This window comes from Apis dorsata, unplaced genomic scaffold (assembly GCF_000469605.1).
Source record: "Apis dorsata unplaced genomic scaffold, Apis dorsata 1.3 scaffold_3, whole genome shotgun sequence".
In the NCBI taxonomy this organism is placed as follows: Eukaryota; Metazoa; Arthropoda; class Insecta; order Hymenoptera; family Apidae; genus Apis; species Apis dorsata.
In genome coordinates, this window is record NW_006263306.1 from 333,009 (window position 1) to 339,386 (window position 6,378).

Sequence of the window (6,378 nt, forward strand, 5' to 3'; positions counted from 1 at the left end):
ATATCGCGCCTTGGAGGGCGAGAAAATATTCGAACCGGGCAACAAGCTGCAACTTGAACCTGTTTTATTTATGCGCTCGCTTTGGGGGACGGGAGAACGTTAATACACGTCGAGCGATCCATTTTCGAAGTGGCCGGATTTATTTCGACAGCACATTAATGGCGGTCCTCGTGGTCGAGATTCGATCTTTCGTTTCACGAATTTATTAATAGAAAACGTATAATATATATCCAATAATCTCAAAATCCGTTTAATTAAAATTTTCTTCTCCATTTATTTATAGTAATTTATAGTAATTGCTATTTTGCTTGGAACTTGCAAATTTATTTCCAGTAAGAATTTTATCTCAACATCTTGCCAATTCTCATTTTTGAATTATCAGCACTGATGCAAAAAATGGAAGAAGAGTGCAAAGTGGAATATAAAAAGCATCGAGTGAAATCGTGCCGTCAAAAAGACGAAGGTAGTAGCCACGACAAATCGAGTTATGTCGATATGCAAATCGACAGATCTGCATCCATTTCCTTTTCTCGAATAGGCGAGTAAAAAGGTAAACTGAAACGAACCAATACATCACTCTTCTCTCTATGTAATTTAACTATCGACTTGTTTTCTAATCGAATATTATTCGTAGTCTTCTTATAATTATTACGACTGATGAATAAAAATAAAAATAAATCGAATAAGTTTTAATTTTAAATCTTATTTTACATAGAAATCAAGATGCAGCAAGATATAGAGATAATATTTCCAGAATGGAAAAATGGAGAGATTGACAGAATTTCCTTGGGAATTTCTGATTTTATACATTTTATTGATTATCTATTTTAAAACAAAATGCAATTAATGGTTCTAAACGATTTTACGACACAATTTAACACAATCGCGTTATATTTCCGTTGACATAGCAAAAATCCAATTGAACTTTAACTTTTTTATTTGACGTTTATTGCAAAGAGTATTACACGGAAAATATATGAGAAACGGCGAAAGGATATATGTAAATTTAAGAAGATGGAAATAAGGTAAGTAAATAAACTAAATACGGGGCAAGGATCCCCCTTACTTCGAGATACATACAACTGCGCTTCGGGTCAATTTTCCCCAAGTTTCTCGTCACACTTGTCTTCTTCCCAAACATACACCCATAATGCGCACCGTTACAAGTACACCCGCATTTACATAATACCGAACAGATCCTCTTCTAAGGACCTAACCGAGACCCCGTTCAAAATTTCAAACGAAACTTTATTTCTATAAAGAAGACATTTATGTAGAATCCTCTTTTCCCTATACGGTAAATCCTCGACCATTAAACTGACGTTAAAAGCGTGTTTGAAAGACAATTGCGGCCACGAATAAAAACGTGTCTCTTATGCAAGAACGACCATCTCCTCTCAACTCGAACGTTTTACATAACATCTAACGAGGTGAATAATTTAAACATCAGATTCAATTAACGAAGGCCTCCTTAAATTGCTAATAATCACACGGACCGTTTAATGCGGTATATTCGGATTCAGACTATTCAATTATTCGGAGTTGCAGTTACGCCAATTAAGATTTAATTTAAATCTAGATAAATAAGTCTCGAGCTTCGTTATTTTCGAAGTAATCCGAAAAAGAAAAGGCCAAGTATCGAGCAAGACAACCGAGTAAGAGAATATCTAAAAGCGAATTTCGAGAATCGTCAAGTTTGTGGCTACTTATTGAGAATACAACAACACTTGGAACGAACTTTTACTCGTTTTATTCTCGGCGGCATTCTTATCCTAAAGTAAATCTTATTGAAGTTTCGATCATTGAATCTGTGTCGCTATCTATGTGACGTATTTTGATTAATCCATAAGAAGCTATTGTTACGCGAAATTTCATTTGCAAATCTCTTTTGGTGATATTATTCAATTTTGTTTTCTTTTAGTAAAAGTGAATTTCAAAGAGGTTTGCTTAGCCTTTTATACCTCAAGATTTGGAAATTTATACAAAGATGCAAAAATAGTTATTAAATGAATTTTTCTAAAACTTATTATTTTACGTATAAATATAAATATTTAAAAATTTTCTTAAATACTTTCCAATTAATTAAAACATATGAAATTCTACCATGAAGAATAATATTAATACTTTCAAGATTGATATTTCTTCTCCAAACTTAGAATCTTAGAATTTTTTCCTTATTTGAAATTGAATTGTTTATAAAGCACAAAATAACTAATACATTATCTACAATCTCAAACATTTTCTATATATTATCTAATATCACTTTCTATTTTTCCATAAAAGAGAAAGATATAGTTCAGTTTATAAATTTTCACACATTCTCCTCTAAAATAAATCAGATATTATTCCACAATGCTTCGTTTACTAACCAATCGTTTCATTCAATCTCAAGTTTCTCGCGGGATTGACGATAAACGGAGAAAATAATCTTTATTTTTAGAAAAATAATTTTAGAGTGCATTATACGTGTAGCGCGGAGAATCAAGCATAATTTACTTAAACAACAATTTAGCTACGCGAAAAGATTAAGAACTTATTAAGAAATTTGAAAGCTCGTGAAAACTTTTCACTTGAAAATTTTATCCCTTTACGACACTTCCCTTTATCAAAAATCTCGTTTCGCTTTCATCATCGTGTTACGATTACGCGCCACTTTTTTACGTGACTCCCGTATCCAGAATTCTGTGAATTCAGCAAACGTTTTCGTAATTCATAAAATCGTACGTGGGATGAATTTCGTTCAACGTCGCTCGTATACACCGCGCGTATGTAAATAAAGTTTCGCTTGTATGATTAATTACCGCGTAAATAGAGCACGCAACCCTACAAGCTAACGATATGGTAAATGTGTGTACGTCTCCTCATAGGTTAAACATAATTTAAAAAAAACCTGCGAACGCATAATTTCCTCGCGAACCGCGTTGTTTCACATCCCCTGAATGCAATGAAACGAGAACGAATATCAATGGAATTCATTATGATCGTTTTTCTTTGAATCTATACCTGATTCGTATAATCGAAGATACTTCATATTTTATCACTATTTATCAGTCGTTTATCCTCGATAATGATTATCGGTGTCGGAAACGAGAGAAAGAAACGAATGACCAAGCTCAACGAACTATTTTATCGCGAATTTATATTTGAAAATTATCACCGTTGCTTCCGTTTTCTCTCCAGGGAGGAACGAGAAGAAAATATCGAATAATTTCAGAATTTTCCCAATGATATACGCATTTATATCACGATACAAAAAGATAATTCGTAGAAAAAATTTGAAACAATTGATTATTTCTATTAATATACCAAGCACGTTATCCTGAGATATGTTATATTTCCCGCGATTATATAAAAATTTACTTCTATTCTTCCTCAATTTTTGTCGAATTTTATTTATTTTTCTTTCCGTTACTTTTTACTAAACGAATTTCTACGATGCGATAATCAAATTAATTACAATTATCTAATCTAATTAATACTATTACCGAACATTCTTCTCATCTAAATTATCCTAACATATAGCATGACAATCGCGATATCGAGCAGAGACACCAGATCGCCAGATACGCGAACAAATCGCACCACGATAAATAAGGCTGACCCATTTAACGGAGATACTCCTTGGAGGGAATGAATGCATTCCGTATTCCGACGTGGTAGCGAATCGCTTTATAGAATCGTGTCGCGGTAGAAACATACCAATTAGCCCGTTTGCATGGCGTGTACCGTTTCTCCGCCACGCGGGAAATACCCTGGCAAAAACGTTCTTGAGACACATCGTCGCGTTCAACCCTCGTTTTACGCTTTACCCAACCGGCCGCGACGGATGCTGTAACTCGTGGCATGGAATTCACTGGGTTTGAAAACTGGATACGCGAGCTTTTCACTGGGAAGAAAATTGCAGTTCACAAACTTCTGAAACGAATGATCTCGACTCATGACGACCAATATCAAAATTTAATTTAGTGGAAATCGAAAAAACTTGAGGGCAAGTCAATTGGAATAATGAATTTATATTATATCTATTAGGAATTTGTTTTTCCACGAAATTGAATATACAATAACGATTCATTTGTGTCTATTTTAAATATCATTGTGTAAAAGATAATATTATTGTAATTATTATTATTTTTTTTTAATTCATCGCATCATATTTTTAACGAAGATATCTTTATCATTATAATGTAACTATAACCTATCCTTCATATTCGAAGAGGCGTACATTGGATTAGTTTCATTCAATAACCTTGGAGAAATTACAGATGATCCTGCTCAGTCATAAAGCCTCTTGAATTGAATTCAAAATCTCCCGATGAAAGTGTTTTCCGTTCTCCTCGAATTGAATCCCGTTTCAGAAACTTTCTCATTCTCGTGTTATGCCGATTCCAATAATTGGACGAGATCGTTTGCTCTCTATTTGCGACATCTGGCTACAATTTAAAATTGTTCGTTCACAGAGAAAGAATTCCTTAATGAATCGTCTTCGCAAGCGTATAAGATTTTTCAGAGAACGAGATTTTATATACCATTAAAATTTACTTCGAAAATAAATAATTTAATCAACGCGATCCATCAATACGATCAATATATCAATATTAAAAACAAACATGGAAAAATTCAAAATTAATTACGCTTTGATTTGAACTGCATAAAGATCAGATTCGATGATTTAAATATAATTACGAACACATATATACATATATCTATGTATATATATGATTAGAAAATATTTACTTAAGAGATATTGGTACATACAATGGCTACAAAAACTAGTAATTTATATATATTATATAATATATTTATTATAGCAATTATATATTATAAGAATTAATTAAATTCAATTAAATATAAAAATTTTATATAGTATAATTTTATAAAAATGCTATAAAAATAAAATATCGAACATGTTAAAAATATTTTTACGGAAAATGGAAATTTGTATAAATATTTTTGTAGCCACTGGATTACTTTCCAAAAAGATAAAACGATCACGTTTAATGTTTATTAAAAGAATAGCTAACTCTATCTCTATCTAATTTAATAAATTCATTCCTCTGGGATTAAATACAATTTCGATAAAGTAAATATTCTCTCGATCTTTTTGAATGATCATGAATACACTCTATCCAAGTTATCGGGCTCTATTTTCTCATGAATGCATCAATTATTATTGCAAGAACGAGCCTGAACGTTGATCACAAAGTATTTGCCATCGTGAATCTTCCTCGAGTATACCCCCATCAAGTATTCCGCCACTACTTTTTAAACCTATAAACGTGGCACGAATACACATAGAAGCGAGAAGACGTGGGATTGGCAAGGGTGATATGCTATCCTCTCAAGGTATCCACACACTGAATTTATCTGCCTTCTTTCCCAAGACAATTTTCACTCTTCCAGCAATGTGATTTAGTGGAGGATTGGGCCACGAGAAACAGTAATTTCCATGCATATTTCGCTCGGGAAACAAACCGGTAAATGTATTTATCGCGATCCAGTGGTAAGTCAAAATCGTCTAGGTAAGGAAGATATAGGATTTTTCGTAGAACGAATAAAGTTCGAAAAATATTTTAAATAACCGAAAAAGTTTATTTCAGTTTATTATAGGGATTGAAAATTCACATTTTATGAAAATTCAACTTGTTGCGAAAGATTATATAAAATCTTATTATTCGTAATTGAACAAGTGTAAATTCAAATTCGTTATTCATTGATTACTTAATAACGTAAATAAATAAAAATGTATTGAAGTGACGTTTAATTACGCTTGATTTTAATGAAAAATCGGTGATGTATCGCTTGAAAAACCTGCGTAAAATTATTATTTTTCAATGACAACATTTTTCAATAATTTTTCGCGAAATAATTCTCTCGATAAATTGTTTCGCGCCGCGAAACAAATGAAATTTTTATGAAAAAACGGGTCGTTTCTGTATTCGTGTTAAGTTCTTTTAATTTGACGAAACAAAGAAATAAATAAGAGTGAGAAACATTCGAATGTAAAAGTCGAACAAGAAATATTTAATTAGTAAATAATGAAACGAGATTACTAATAATATTTTATTCGACAGGAGCAACGACAGCTGTTAGCTAACTGAACTAATTGGAAAGCGAATTCATTTTGGTGATCGATTTGTCAAATAATCAATGCAGATAGAAAATAAAAAATAAAGAAAAAAAAGAGGAATAAAAAGTAGAGATCGACGTTAACACGTGCAATGTAAATATAAAATATTTGTTCGGGAGAATGCACATATATCAGGAGCTTTGCAAAATAAAATACGAAACTCGAACATAACAACTTTTTCCACGTTACAATTTTAATATCTTTGTATTTTATACGAAACAATTTTATTTAATCCATCCAGAATATTTCTT

The 6,378-nt window shown here is 31.9% G+C and overlaps 1 long non-coding RNA gene across 1 annotated transcript in view; it reads right to left on the bottom strand.

Moving 5' to 3' along the window:
• Positions 1-229, bottom strand: part of LOC116185583 — a 4,724-nt gene extending 4,495 nt beyond the window's left edge. Inside the window, exon 1 of the long non-coding RNA XR_004150441.1 lies at positions 218-229. This is a non-coding gene — a long non-coding RNA (uncharacterized LOC116185583). The remainder of the gene's footprint in view (positions 1-217) is intronic.
• Positions 230-6,378: the final 6,149 nt, after the last annotated feature.